Source organism: Cryptomeria japonica, chromosome 9 (genome assembly GCF_030272615.1).
Source record: "Cryptomeria japonica chromosome 9, Sugi_1.0, whole genome shotgun sequence".
Classification (NCBI taxonomy): Eukaryota; Viridiplantae; Streptophyta; class Pinopsida; order Cupressales; family Cupressaceae; genus Cryptomeria; species Cryptomeria japonica.
In genome coordinates, this window is record NC_081413.1 from 197,851,874 (window position 1) to 197,868,474 (window position 16,601).

A 16,601-nucleotide genomic window follows, 5' to 3' on the forward strand; every position below is an offset into this window, starting at 1 on the left:
AGGTACAAGTGCATATCAGTTATTTGACACAAAATAGGCAAACAAAATAATATTAAATCTTACTAATGCCTAGAAAGATGATATAATGCCTCTTAAACAAAAGCTAGAAGAGTAAATAATACACAAAATAGGCAAACAAAATAATATTAAATCTTACTAATTCCTAGAAAGATGATATAATTCTTCTCAAACAAAAGCTAGAAGAGTAAATAATAATTTTCTCTATCATGAATGATAGGAGAAATTGTATTTTTGTTATATTATAAAAAAATTTGAAAACTCTTACTAATATCTAAGATTTCATATACAATCTAACAATTATTTTTATCGACAATAGCATATCAGCATCGTGTTTCTCAACTAGATAGAAAACATTAAAACATAATAGGATTTGCATTTATAATTTTAATGGAGGAGGCTAATATTTTGTCTAACTACTACTTGCTTACAAAAGTGTCAATATTTTACTTTTATATATCGTGTGTATTTAAAATGTCATCTTTAGATATTTGCAAGAGAGTATTATTTTTAAAAAGAATTTTTTGAGAAAGCATTGAGAATATTGTTCACATAATTTACATATTCATCATTCATTCACACATTAATTTGTTTGCAACTTTAGGAAAACAGGTATTCACATCTTAGATTCTTGTAACAAAAGAATATTTTATTATCAATATGTGTACACTTCAAAATATGTTGTTTGTGAATTTTTTGAGAAATCACTGAGAATATTTTTCACATAATTTATATATTCATCATTCATTCACACATTAATTTTTTTGCCAAAAAAGGTTTTGATATCTTAGATTCTTATAATAAAAGAATATCTATTTTTTTATCAATATGTGTACACTTCAAAATATGTTGTTTGTGAAGACTATTAAATCCTATTATGTTCTAGAATAGGATCCTCATTTCTTTGATCTTTTAGCTCCGAATATATTATGAAGTGTCCCATATTTTTGCATTTATAGATTCCACTTATGTTTTATGTGTTTCTTTATGTGTAGGTCTTTCTTGCCTTATATCCATTCCCGCTTCAACTTTCTTTCCATCAATCTTCTTTTTTATTTTTGTTGTATATCAACATCAAATTAAGCTCTTGGCTAGTTGAGGAGGGGATTATAAGGGACAATTTAAACTATGTATAACTTCTATTAAGTTGTTTGACTTCACAAGAGTTTGAGAATCTTCCAAAATAAACTTGAGGTCCTTGACTAAGAACTCCACTTCCTCTTTATCTATATTTGTTAAGCTTGTCCCTCACTATTTACCTTAATTAAATTAAGTTCAAATAAAATAGAACACAATCCAATAAAAACTCATTGATCATCAAAATGAACTAGGACAACCTCATTATTGTGTACAACTAAATTTTGTTGGTAAATAATATGTAATTTCCGATATTTTCAAAATTGATTAAAACTTAAGAAATATATAGAATTATAGAAATAACATGTAAAATATAATTAATTAAAATAATGAAAAATTTAATGAAATAGAATTATATAATTTAATTTAATTTATAATTCCATTAAGATTTATACAAATAAATCATCATCTAATTTTTAACAAGTGCCACGTAGTGGCTAGTACTTATCATCTTTATAGTATTGCAATAATGAAAAAAATTGTCTAGTTAATAAATGAGTTATAAAATATCAATTTGAACATTTGTTTCAACAATAGTTATATTATCTCTAACTATTGTTGAAAGATGTGTCCAAATTGATATTTTATAACCTATCTATTAATTAGATATTTCTTTCATTACTGAATACTTAAGCTAGAAGAGTAAATAATAATTTTCTCTAGGAGAAATTGTATTTTTGTTATACTATAACAAAATTTGAAAACTTATACTAATATCTAAGATTTTATATACAATCTAACAATTATTTTTATCCACAAAAACATATCAGCATCGTGTTTCTCAACTTGGTAGAAAAAACTAAGACATAATAGGATTTGTATTTTACAATTTTAATGGACGAGGCTAATATTTTGTCTACCTACTACTTAGTTACAAAAGTATCAACATTTTACTTTTATCTATCGTTTGTATTAAAAAATGTGTGTATTTGAAAACGTCATCTTTAGATATTTGGAACACAGTATCGTTTTCAAAAAGAATATTTTGACAAAGCATTGAGAATATTGTTCACATAATTTGTATATTCATCATTCATTTTCACATTTAAAATTTTTTTTTTTGCCATTTTAGAAAAAAAAGGTTTTGGCATCTTAGATTCTTTTAATAAAAGAATATCTATTTTATTATCAATATGTTATAGGATCCTCATTTCTTTGATCTTTTAGCTCTAGATATTATGAAGAGGGTCCTATATTTTCCAATTGGTAGATCGTTATCCACTTCTCTTTAATGTGTTTCTTTATGTGTAGGTCTTTGTTACCTTGCATCCATTCCCGCTTCAACTTTCTTTCCATCTATCTTTTTTTTCATTTGTTGTTGTCTATCAACATCAAGTTAACCTCTTGGCTAGCTAAGGAGGGGATTATAAGGGACTATTAAAACTGAGTATAACTTCTACTAAGTTGTTTGACTGCACAAGAATTTGAGAGTCTTCCAAAATAAAGTTAAGGTCCTTCACTAAGAACTCCACTTCCTCTCTATCTGTATTTGTTAAGCTTGTCCCTCACTATTTAGCTCAAATAGCAGGTTCAATATTAGTAATTGCTAAAAACTCTAGATGATTTGCAAACTCATACACACATATTGTGTGTATATATACTATATCCAAGGTAGAAGAAAAATATTCTCATTAATAATTGAATTAACTTCAAATAAAATAGAACATAATCCAATGAATATAATCTAACATATAAACTCATTGATCATCAAAATGAACAAGGACAGCCTCATTATTTGGTACAATTAAATGTTGTTGGTAAATATTATGTAATTTCCTACATTTAATTCTACAAATTTCTTAAAAATATTGTTTATCTATACTTACATTTGAGTAATTTAATAAATTTGATTATGAACTCAATTCAATATTCGAGTCAAAATTTCTATAATACTTCAAACCTATCTAATTGAAAAAATCTAAATAAAATTGAATCTTTTGCATGATAAGACATATAGGTTAAGGTTAACATAAGCATGTAATCATATTTAAGTTTCTATAAATTTTTAAAAAATCAAATTAAATTTTCACTATTCATACTTAATTAATCATATTTATAATCAAATCAAACATTAAGTAAATCAATTCAACAATAGATCTTAATATTGACAAACATCATCAACATAGAATCCAAGAGTTACATAATATCAAATTACTAGAGAACAAGCTTGCATTCTTAGACTATGCATGTAAAATCCCATACCATGACTATCCAAGGCCTTTCTAGATTTTGAAGAACCCAGATCTCATCTAACTTTACTATTTATTCTTTACTGACATGGCTGAGCAATATCTCTATTTAATATAATTTAGCCTAATCCACTCCACTCATCTAATCTAAGCCACTCCACCCTTCAAATATAGTCTAATGCATTTTCTATTTTATAGGCTTTGTATTCTCCCATGAGAGAAGCAACACAAAAACCTACAAAAATAGATATTCATAATTCACGAGGATAGCTACATCGTAGCGTCTCAATTCTGGCATTTATGATAACAATAGCAAATCCAATCATAGCATTCTCCAAGTTCTTGATGATCTCCATCTACACACGCCGAGTTGCACGCTGCAGCCCTCAAATCAAAGCATGGCCCGCTGAAGGAACCGCTGAAGGTGTGACAATACCCTGGGTGCTCCGCAGGCGCCGAGGACACTGATCATATTACAAAAAATTACTAATTAGTTGAGAATTGTTGATATATTTGTATTTTTATCAACTAATAAAAGCTGCTAATGTTTAAGAGAGGAAAAATAAATTTTACCAGAAGCTCCGAGCAATAAAAGCATGAGAAACACATACATGCCCTTCGCCATATGACCAACTACAGATCTCCAAAGGTATTTAATGTATTCCTTGAAGAAACTATTGCTGCTTGGACGTTTGATTTAAACTAATTCGTTTGGGGTAGTTATATAGTGTAGATGACAATCCAAAACGAGATTCACAAGACCAGATCAGATAAAAGTAATCTCCTTCGTTTGTTCCGCACAATTATTTGCTCTGACCTGTGCATCTTAAAATCTGACAGCGCATCTTAGCCATCAAAATTATTTGGTTTGATTTATAATTAGTTTTATACAGCTCAAACACCAGGTAAAACCCAAATTATCTCCTTCGTTTATTCCAATGATACGAGAAATTAACGATGTTTTTACATATGAGAAATCAATACGAAGATTCCAAATAATAACCATTACAAATCCTAAGCTAATCTCCTTCCTGCATTCCATACAATTTATTTATTGAAGCTTTATTGCTATGACAAAATTAATATAGCCACGAAAAATATTTGTTTTGATTTCAAACGTTGTAAGCTGTGTATCTTAAAATCGGACAGCGCATCTTACCAGCTAATATCCAGCATAGTAATATTTATTATTATGTGTTATATTGCTGTTGCTTAATTTTGACGAACAATTCGAAGTAAGTCTGTTGGAGTACTTGTAGAATATACCCATTCATTCTAAATGGCGAATATAATAAAATTTTATTATTTGGAGCGATTTGGGGGTTTTGGGTGATAGAGGTGGCAGGAATTTGATGACTTTGTAAGAGTTGAATATGGAAGTTATGGAGGCGATCAATCCAAGTTAGATGGGGAGATTCCATGGAGCAAGAATATCCTTTGGAAAATTTTAGAGGAAGACTGTAGAATGGTTAGAAAGAAATATAGTTTGGAGGTTTCTTATGTGTCAGTGCCTTGGAAAAAGGTATATGAGTTGTCAAAAGATGTCTTGTCCATAGTATAATATAGGAGGGCCATTTTTAGAGATTATAGGACACATTTCATGTTAGTTATGAGGGTCAAAATAAGGGGATAAGAGTTTGGACGTGAGTAACTATTTTTAACCTGGTTTTCTTATCTTGGAAAAACAAATGTCAAGGGTGGGCAACACGTGTCATAGAGGTTTTGCCCATGGTATTGTAAAACCACAAATGGTTTCCAGGTTGTAAAATTCCTATATAATGAGGGCTTGGAGAGGAGTTTGTACGATGGAGTTTGGTTTGCAAGGCTAGGTGCTAGAAAGATGCTAGTGAAGTCTCTTCGAGCTTGAGTTGAGGTGATGCTCTTGTAAGAACTTGCATTGCAAGTGTATTGTAATCTCTTATTGATTTGTTAATATACTATGTAGGTTTTAGAGTGTGGGGTTTTTCATCCGTATGGGTTTTTCCCACGATAATCGCTGTGTTATCTGTTTCTTGTTTTATTTCTACTTATTTGCTTATTGTGATCTCTGTGATAGTTAAGTTGAAATTTGCAAAATCATCCTCTCGATATTAGCGTAGGAAGTGTTTCCGCACATCTTTTATTCCTTACAAGTGGTATCAGAGCCTGGCTAGTTTTGGTTCTATTTGTTGGGTACAGGGTTTTTTGAGCAAATCAAGGTTTAAGTGGGAGCTTGTGCAGAGTATTTCATTTTTGTATTGCAGAATCGTAAAGATGGCAAGTATATTAGGGAGGATTGATGTAGAGAATATTTCTGGCACAAACTTTGAAATGTGGAAGCTGAAGATGGAAGATCTGTTGATTGATCGCGATATATGGGATGCAATCGATGAGAATAAGTTGAGGCCCATAGATCCAACTTTAGGTGCACAATATGATGTAATGGATGGAAAAGCTAAAGGTCTCATAAGATTGTGCCTTGCAGACTCAATTCTGATTAATATCCATGAAGAATCTACTACGAAGAAGCTTTGGAAGAAGCTAAGTGAGATCTACCAAGCAAAATCACTTGTGAGTAAAATTTTCTTGAGGAAGAAGTTGTATTCCTTGAGAATGGAAGAAGGTGGACGAATTTCTAAGTATCTTGAAAGTTTTAATATGTTGGTGACTCGGTTGACCTTAGTTGGGGTACCAATGGATGAAGAAGAAAGGTGCCAAATACTGCTATGTTCATTGCAAGACTCATGGGACATCCTTGTGATGGCCATAGGGAGCACTGCAGTTGTTTTGAAGATAGAGGATGTTGCTAGTTCTTTACTTTATGAGGAGATGAGAAGGAAGGTTTCTCTAGATGCCAAAGATGCTCTGAGTGTTCGAGGAAGACCAAAAGAAAGAGGCAAGAATGAAAAGAAGAATGGCTATTCTAAGTCCAAGAATAAGGGGAGATCAAAATCTCTTGGTAAGTCTAAGGTAATTTGCTGGAATTGTGGAAAGCCCGAACATTTCCGAAAGGACTGTAAAGAAGAAAAGAAGAAAATGAAGAAGAAGCAAGATTTTGCTTCTGAGTCTGAGAAGGAAGATGGAGATACTTTTATTGCAGCCTTGTCCACTCCTGCAGGTGACAATGCATGGTTGATAGACTCAGGTGCATCTTTCCACATGACTCCTATTAGAAACTGGTTTAGTAAGTATGACAATTTTGATGGTGGTAAGGTTTATTTGGGTGATAACTCCTTTCTTGATATTGTTGGTCGTGGAAGTGTTCATGTTAAATTTTCTAATGGTAGAACTAGAAGATTTGATGGTGTCTTGCATATCCCAAGACTAGCAAGATATTTGTTATCTGTTGGCAAACTAATAGATGTGGGTGCGCATTTATAGTTTTCTGAAGTAGGTGTGAAAATGGTGAGAGGTGCTATGGTAATAGCAAGAGGAAGCAGAATGGGTACATTGTACCAGCTTGATGCATGCATAGTTGAATGAAATAGCACTTCTGATAAGACTGTGATAAAGAATCTGTTGGAAAAGGAGTGGGTGTCTCTTTCAGTAGATGATCATGGTTTTTGGGTACCGAAGGGTGCTTTGTCTACCGAATCAAAGTTGCCTATAGAGAAGACAATGTTGTGGCACCTGAGACTCGGTCACATAGGTCAGAAGGGTCTACAAACTTTGAAAAATAAGGACCTTGTTAATGGGTTGAATGATTGCAATCTTGAATTTGATTTTTGTGAGCATTGTATTTATGGAAAACAAAACTGCATTCAGTTTTACTCCTGTTCTTATAAGTCTTCAAGTGTTTTGGATCTAATCCATTTGGATATATTTGGTCTAGTTGATGTTTCTTCTATTGGTAAATCAGTTTATGATGTTTCTTTCATTGATGATTTCAATAGAAGAACATGGGTTTATTTTCTTAAGAGTAAAGTTGAAGTTTTTAGTCGTTTCAAAGAATTTAAAGCAATGGTTGAGTTGTAGACTAGAAAGAAAATAAAATGTTTAAGGACATATAATTGCGGTGAATATTGCTCCAATGATTTTGACACATTTTGTAAAGATTGTCATATTAAGAGACAGAAGACAACTCCGTATTCTCCACAAAAGAATGGAGTTGCATAAAGAATGAACAAGACCTTGATGGAGAAGGCTAGGAGTATGCTAAGTGGTGCTAGTCTAGAATAAAAGTTCTAGGTTGAAGTTGTAGCCACTGCCTACTACTTGATAAACAGGTCTCCTACATCAGCTCTTGTTGATAAAATGTCAATAGAAGCATGGTCGGGCCACAAGCCTTCACTTAGTCATCTCAGAGTTTTTGGTTGTGAGGCATATGGTCATGTGCCAAAGGAGAAGCAGACAAAATTGGATAAAAACGCTGTTAAATGTATATTCATTATATACAGTTATAGTGTGAAAGGATAAAAACTTTGGGATCCTGTTGCACAAAAGGTATTTTATTCGAGAAGTGTTACTTTTAGAGAAACTAAGTCTTCTTCTGTTACAGTGCAGCTAGAACAAAAGGAAGAAAAGAAAGATATGATTCAACTGTTTGCTACACCTAAAAAAGGTTGAATCGAGGCCCTTAGAAAGACAAGAAGTTGATGAGAGCTTTATGAGTTCTGAATCATCAGAGGAAGAAGAAGAACCTGAACCTGAACTTGTTCGAAGGTCTACTAGACAAAGAAAACCACCTAAAAGGTATGGATATTCTCCCGATGATTGGAGATGCATATTTGCTTTTAATGCTAGTATTGATGAATCGAAATCTACAGAAGAGGCTCTTGGTATGAAGGATTCAGAGTCTTGGAAAATTGCCATGGATGACGAGATGGCAGCTCTTAAGAAGAATGACACATGGGACCTTGTACCATTGCCTGAAGGATGAAAACCTACTAGTTGCAAATGGATGTTCAAAAGGAAGACAGGTTCAAATGGAAGAATTGAGAAGTACAAAGCACGTTTGGTTGCAAAAGGTTACTCTCAGGTTGAGGGAGTAGATTATGGTGAGATTTTTTTTCCTGTAGCCAAAATGAGATCCATTCGTTTCTTGCTTTCTATTGCAGCAGCTTATGATCTAGAGGTCAAACAAATGGATGTAAAAACTGCTTTCCTTCATGGAGATTTGGAGGAAGAAATTTATATGACACAACCAGAGCACTATGTGGTAAAAGGTAAAAGTAATTTGGTCTGTAAGTTGAAGAAATCCTTATATGGTTTAAAACAAAGTCCTAGGATGTGGTACCAAAAGTTTTATACATATGTATTGAGTTTGGGGTTTGTGCAGTCTAAATCTAATCACTGTATTTATTTCAAATTTGATGTTGATCGTTTCTTGGTTATTGCCTTGTATGTTGATGACATGTTGTTTATTGGGAAAGGAAAAGGTTTCATTGCAAAATTAAAATCTCAACTCTCAGCAAAATTTAATATGAAAGATCTTGGTGCAGCAAGACACATTCTAGGAATGGAGATTGTAGGTGATAGAAAAAAATAAAAAAGCTTTGGCTATGCCAGAGTAAGTATGTTGGTACTATTCTGAGAAGATTTAATATGCAAGATTCTAGACCATTGAGTGTTCCTGTTACAATGGGAACAAAGCTTTCTAGTTCACAGTGTCCTACATCCTCATTGGAGATGGAAGAGATGAACCGAGTACCATACCAAAGTGTTGTTGGAAGTTTGATGTATGTTATGTTTTGTACAAGACCAGATATTGCCCAAGAAATGGGAGTACTTTCCCATTACATGTCTAATCCATGAAGAGCACATTGGGATGCAGTAAAAAGAGTTTTTAGATACTTGCGAGGTACCTCAGAGTACTCTATATGTATTCATGAAACAGGAAATGAAAATTCCTTGGATATTAGAGGCTTTGTGGATTTAGACTAGGCTGGTGATGTTGATAGAAGAAGATCCACCAATGCATATATGTTTACATTATTTGGTGGTGCAATCAATTGGATGAGCAAGCAACAAGTTGTGGTCGCTTTGTCCACTACAGAGGCATGGTATATGACAGCAACTCATGCCTACAAGGAAGCCATTTGCCTTAAGAGATTGTGTTCAGATATAGAGTTTAAACAGGGTACAATGATAATTTATAGTGATAGTCAGAGTGCAATCTGCCTAGTGAAGAACCCGACTTTTCATGCCAGGAGCAAACACATTCATGTACAATGTCATTTTGTGAGAGATATGGTTGAGGATGGCAGGGTGAAGCTGGAGAAGGTGGAAACTTTGGTGAATGTTGTTGATTCATTAACTAATTCCGTGAGCATAGAGAAGTTCAGATGGTGTTCAAAATCTATGGGCCTCTTGGCCCTTAACTGTTGAGTCCATGGTAATATGGATCCCCTGACTCTTGCAAGGTATTCAACAAGTGGGAGAATGTTGACATGCATGTGTCTCAACCTTGCAATTTTAGTAAAGTGTTCCAAAAATAGTTTGGAGGTTTCACATGTGTCGGTGCCTTGCAAAAAGGTATATGAGTTGTCAAAAGATGCCTTGTCCATAGTATAATATAGGAGGGCCATTTTTAGAGATTATATGACACATTTCATGTTAGTTATGAGGGTAAAAAATAGGGGATAAGAGTTTGGACACAAGTAACTATTTTTAACCTGGTTTTCTTATCTTGGAAAAACAAATGTCAAGGGTGGGCAACACATATCATGGAGGTTTTTCCCACGGTATTGTAAAACCACAAATGGTTTCCAGGTTGTAAAATTCCTATATAATGAGGGCTTGGAGAGGAGTTTGTATGATGGAGTCTGGTTTGCAAGGCTGGGTGCTAGAAGGATGCTAGTGAAGTCTCTCTGAGGTTGAGTTGAGGTGATGCTCTTGTAAGAACTTGCATTGCAAGTGTATTGTAATCTCTTGTTGATTTGATAATATACTATGTAGGTTTTAGAGTGTGGGGTTTTTTATCCGTATGGGTTTTCCCCACGATAATCGCTATGTTATGCATTTCTTATTTTATTTCTACTCTATTTGCTTCTTGTGATCTCTGTGATAGTTAAGTTGAAATTTGCAAAATTGTCCTTTCAAGATTAGCATAGGAAGCGTTTCCGCACACCTTTGCTTCCTTACAAAAATTAGGTGGTATGGACACAATAGTCATCAAACCTGCATAGACGATTACATCTCATAGTGGGTCTTTGAGAAGGATAAATTGGCAATTCAGTTTGCTCGATAGGGGGGCTACGACAGTCGTATCTAGGGAACAATGTGACTTTTATGGGACAGAGAGTTGGGAGATCAGGTAAGAAATGGAATACAAAACCACTGTCGATGAGGTGAGTAGAAAATTGGAAATCATTGAAATTGAGGCATCCCAACAACAAGAGAAGAAGCATTAACTGTAGGTTCACAAAGAAGTGATATAAAAATCGTTCCAATGGGTGGTTCAGGAAAGGCCCAGGGATGGATAAACTGAGGGATGAGCACAAATTAGGAGGATTGGCCATTGTTTTGGAATGGAAGGAGAAAGAAAAGGGAGTGTTGATTGAAGAGGAAGGACCTTCAAAGGAGGTGGAGCAAGATCACGGTAAGTCACCAACTAAAAATCCTCTTAGTATTAATATATATGAAAATAATATTCAATCAAATAAGGAGTTTTTGAGAAGAAAGCAGACTGTATTAAATGGGAAGGGTCGATGCAGAAGAATTGGGAGGATATTAGGGTTTGGTGTCAAGAGAAGTGGGGTAAAAAAGTGGTTGTGAGGCCATTGAAAAATAAGTTCTACCTAGTTTCCTTTGACTCACATGAAAAAAAAACAAAGTCCTTGATGAGGGACCTTGGTTTTTGGATGGATTTCAAATGCACATCATAGATTGGACACCCAATTTTGACACTTTGTCATTTATAATATCTGAGATCTCAAATTGGTTTAGACAATATAATTTGGCTATGGAATACTCATTAGATGACATTACCAAAGACATTGGTAGGAGGATTGGTAGGTGCACTTTCATGGACTCTCCCTTGGTAGATAAAGAAAATGGTTCATATTTTAAAATTTGTGTCAAGGTGGCCAATGAAATGGAGTTCCCAAAGGAGATTGAGTTTGTGTTTGAGATTATAAAATGGAAAGTGAAAATGAAACGCGAAGATAAATTGGACTTGTGCCCTAACTATAAATCGGTGCAACATGGGAAGGAGAAAATATTTACAGAGGTAGTAGTCAAGGTTTTGAATAAGTTTGTGTAATCTTCAATGGTGAAGACATATGAAAGAATAGAAAACGGGTTTTGTCTTTCTAAGATGAAAAAGGAACAGATTGATTCAATTTGGTCGGAAGGAAAAATATCCTTGCATTTGGAGGATCCAGTGAGGGGAGTGGAAGAACAAGAGGAAGGTGATATTGTGCATAATCAGGGTAGAGAGGCAGAGTTTCTACACTTTGAATCTCTACTAGGGAGTGGCAAGGATATAGACTCAAGAATATTGAAAGATGAAAAGTGTCATAAATTGGGCTCTATTTCTCCTCAAGGTTAGGGGATAGGTGTGGAAGATTTAAGCCTCATCAAAACTGAAACTCAGGGAGGGGAGATTATATCTGTGTAGGGAGTACGGGAAGTAGAATCAGAAGGGGATATAGAAGAAAATGGGGACTCAGACTAAGAGGCAGAAGACAGTTTAGAAAATTTTGAAGCTAGCAACTTGGAGGATAGGGTGCTGGAGAAAATCCAATCTATGATTAAAACCCCAAAGGTGAGGTCCAATAGAAGGATGGGACACAAGACAAACAAAGCTAAACTGGAAATAACAAGCAGAGCCAAGGGGAAAACCAAGCTCTTTTAAACTATTCTTAGAAATGGGAAGGAGTTACCCCTTTGTAAAGAGCCATGAGGAACATTACTTAGAATGATAGGGGCTTAATGCCCCCAGAAGATGCCAAGGGGAAAAATAATCTCTTTTAAACTATTCTGGAATCCATTAAAGGCTACACGAGTAGTGTTATAGAAAATTTTAAACTGGTTGTTGGTCTCACTCATGGGCCATTAGGGTAGTAGAACTTGGAAGGCCATTAATTTCTATGGACCAATTTCATCATAGGAGAAGAGGAGGGTCTGACAAGAGATTTCAGATTTACTAGCTAGAAGTAGAGGGGATAAGAGGATTTCAATGCTATGCTCAATGGTTCGGAAAAACAAGGTGGAAACAATAACTCACTACACTACAACAATACTTTCAAGAATTTGTGGATATTGATAAGCTTAGGTATGTGGATTTTTCGAAGGGTAGATTTACTTAGACTAATAAGAGAAAGGGATTCACAACTATTGCAGAAAAGTTGTATAGATTCCTTCTATTTAGCAACTGGATGAATGATGATGATCGATGTATAGTCTTTGTTTTACCTTTTAATGGCTCAGATCACTTCCTATTTCAAATTGATTTCTCTTTCTATACCGACTTGGGTGGGTCACCTTTTAGATTTTAAAAAATGTGATTATGGATCCAACTTTATTTGATTTAGTTAAATAATGCTGGGGACAAGTATGGGTTGAAAACATTCCAAGATGTTCTTATTCCATAAAAATCTTACATATGTAAAATGAGTACTGAAAGAGTGGAATAAACATGACTTCAAAAATATATTTGTCGAGAGACTAGGTTGAAAAGGAGATAAAAACATTGAATGAGATTATTATAGAGAATGAAATGTCTAAAGTGGAATCCATCAAGGAACATGATCTAAAGGTTGGATAGGCTGAGTGGATAACAATAGATGTGCAATTCTAGAGGCAAAAGTCTAGAGAGGTCTAGATCAAGGAAGGAGACAAGAATAGTATGTTTTTCCAATTCAACAATGATCAACATAAGCATAAATAGGACTTTTGAATTGACTAAGGAAGGTGGATCAATTATTTATACCAGGGAAGAGATAAATCAAGAAGTGGTCAAGTTTTTTCAGAATCTTTTGAATCAATTCAATCCAGTATAGGATATGGCTAGAGCTGAGTGTCTTGACACAATCCCCAAGATCATTTTAGAGGAAGGGAACAAAGAACTCAAATGCTCAATAAGTTTGGACGAACTCAATTTGGCCACTTTCTCTTTGAACCCTAATAAATCCCTAGGGCTAGAGGGCTTCCCAACTTGTGTTTACCAAACCTATTGGGATATCATAAAGGAGGATTTGCTGAGGGAAGTTTAGGAATCCCAGAAAAAGAAGACAATGCTAGGGGATATTAATGACACATTCAGAGCCCTAATTTTGAAGAAGAAAGAGGCGACATGCATGGGAGATTTAAAACCAATTGCGTTATGAAACACGGTCTATAAGATAATCACTAAAATCATTGCTCAAATATTGAGGAAAATTATAGATAAAGTCATCTCTAAGGAACAAAGTGGATTTTTCTGAGTAGATCCATTACAGAAGTGATTATTGTGGCTCATGAGGCTATCCACTCTATCAGAATGTGAGGAATTCCTTCGATGATAGTGAAATTATATATTTTGAAAGCTTATGATTTGGTATTTAGGGAATTTTTAATTAAAGTTCTCAAAATATTTGGGTTTGACAATTACTATGTGGACTGGATTAATAGTTCCATTGGAAATCCCATATTTTCAGTTCTAGCTAATGGAGTCGTTCAAGGATTTTTTGGTAGCTCCAGAGGAATAAGGCATGGAGACCCTATATCGCCTTTTTTATTCATAATTATGGAATAAGCTCTAGGAAGGAGCATCTCTAAAGTTATATTAGAAGGAAAGTGGTAGGGGATGGAGGTTATGCCTAGAGTAGAACCAATTACACATCAACAATTTGTTGATGACATTATCCTCTTTGGAGTAGCATCAATGGGGGAAGCTAGGACTATGAGAAAATTTCTTGATAATTCTATTAAAGTTTCTGGTAAATCAATAAGCTTGAGAAAGCCAAAATATTTATTATTCAATGTTCAATTAGGATGACATAGAGATATCGCCAGGATCCTAAGTCTCGGAGTGGCTTTTCTTCAAGGTAGATTCTAGGGCATACATCTATTTGGAGGATTGAACAAGAAGTGCTATTGGGAGAAATTTATTGAGAAGTTTAATCTCAAAATAGAATCTTGGAATGGGAAATGCCTTCATGGTGAAAGAAGTCCTTTCTGCACTCCCTATTTACTCAATGTCTTGTTTGAGACTTCTTGTTTTTGTGGAGGAACTCCTCAATAAAATGATGAGGATATTCTATTAGAGTGTGATGTATGAGATTTAGAAGAAACCTTTTGTTTCTTGGGACAAAGTATGTAAGCTTGTGAAGGCGGGTGGTGCAGGGATCAGACAATTGAAGATCATGAGCTATGCTATGGGGGCCAAATTGGCTTGGTTGATGACAAGAAGTAGTTTAAAATGGGCTAGGATTTTAAGGAAGAAATATCTGAATTCAGAGGATTCAATCAACATTATCAAAATTAGGCATACACCGAGAGGGTCAACCATTTGGGGTAAAGAGATATCCAATTATAGAAAATTGGTCATTTCAGATGGAGTTGGGAGATGCTAATGAAACTCCCCAGATTAGCTTAATGACTCTTAGGTCCAAAAAGACACACTACTTAAGATTCTTCAGAATATATCTAGTCCAACTTCAAAAGATGGTGATAAATTTAGGTGGTGCACCTTTGTTGATGTGTGGTCTACAAAATTTGTGAGGAGGATTCAGATCATCTACTTTGGAAGTTCCCTTATGCTATATTTTGTTGGTTGGAAATTAGGATGAGGTTGAACTAATAGACCACGGACTCATTTAGTCTTGCTGATTGGTTTATGGTGTGGCTAGGTAAGGGACATATAGGCTTGTTCATTAGTATTTGATCATAGCTCCTCCCATCATTATGTGGGAAGTGTGGAAGGAAAGGAACCGAAAGATCTTCCATGATGCAGCAATGTCAATGGAAATGTTGATAAGAAAGATAGTCAATTCTATAGTCGAAGTTGTAAATAAAGAAACCAATAGGAATGATAAACATTCCAATGTTTTTTGTAGTAAGGATAATAAGTTGATGAAAAGTTTCCTGGGGCTAAAATTTCCATCAGGGGTGGTGAGGAAGTTGCAATCTATTCAAAGGAAGCTAGAAAAATAACAGTTTGGACTATCCTTGAGAAGAATTGGGTCAAAGTTAATTTTCATGGTGCCTTGAAAGGAAAACTGAGCTTGTCAAGGATTGCTTGCATTCTAAGGTATGAGTCAGGTAAGACAATTGGGAAAGTAGCAGAGCACACTAGAATAACCACTAATAATGAGGTCGTGGTGTCGCCTTCCTTGCAAGATTTGTAAGTGGGTGTCCAAATGGGAATAAAAATTTTGCATCTAGAGGGAGAGTCCTTGCTAGTGATCAATGCAATTAGCAAGAATGAAAGACCCAACTAGAAGCCATGTAGATGGTTCAACCCGATTGGGGGTCTCTTGAAAAGATCTAGTGAGTACAAGTTGAGTCACATATATTGAGAGGGTAACTCGGAGGCTGATGACCTAGCCAAATTGATACCCAATTAAGTTTAATTCCACAACATCCTCAAATTATGAGGTTAGCTAATGGGGACAACCTGGATGCTCTAAATTGGGAGTGATGATGATGAGGAGGATCTCACCAAAGAGTTGCACCCTGATTAATAGGTGGGTAAAATATATTATAGTGGGCTTCCATACATTTTTACACCCTGTTCTTGGCTAATATCAAGTCAAACAAGTAAGCTCCTTTGGAGTGCTCCCTATCAACTTGCTTTCTCCTATTACTCAAATGATGGTTGGGATTCACTAGAGTAAATCCAACCATCAAGTTGTGAAAATCTCCAACATACACTTGCAGGGGTCTCAGGGGGTGTAGATAAGGTGTTTCAATTCTAATCACTTTGTTCTTTGATTGGTTTCTCTCCATTTTCCCATCGCTTTCTCTTGTTCCTATTTTCTAGGCCTAGTAGCCCTAAGAGCCCCTATTAGCCCTACCTTCACCGTTTTTGTTTAATTGCTCAATAAATTTCCAAAATATCTCCTAAGAGCTTTAGTGATTTGAATACCCTTTCAAAAAATCTTTTACATTCATTAGGTTAGGTTGTCTGGTAGTTTCGTATAGGTATGGACCCAAAAATGGCTCTTTTTTAGGGTTCGAGGGTTAATAGTATTCTCCAATAGGGTTTATTGATTTCTACAACCTTTCACACCTCCCTGCTTCTATTGAGACTCCATTAGGTCTTCTTATTTCATTTGAAACACTTGGAACATCCACATTTCATCTTCCCTGCAAGCAGTGATAAAAATAACAGTCAAATCCCTAACTGGACTA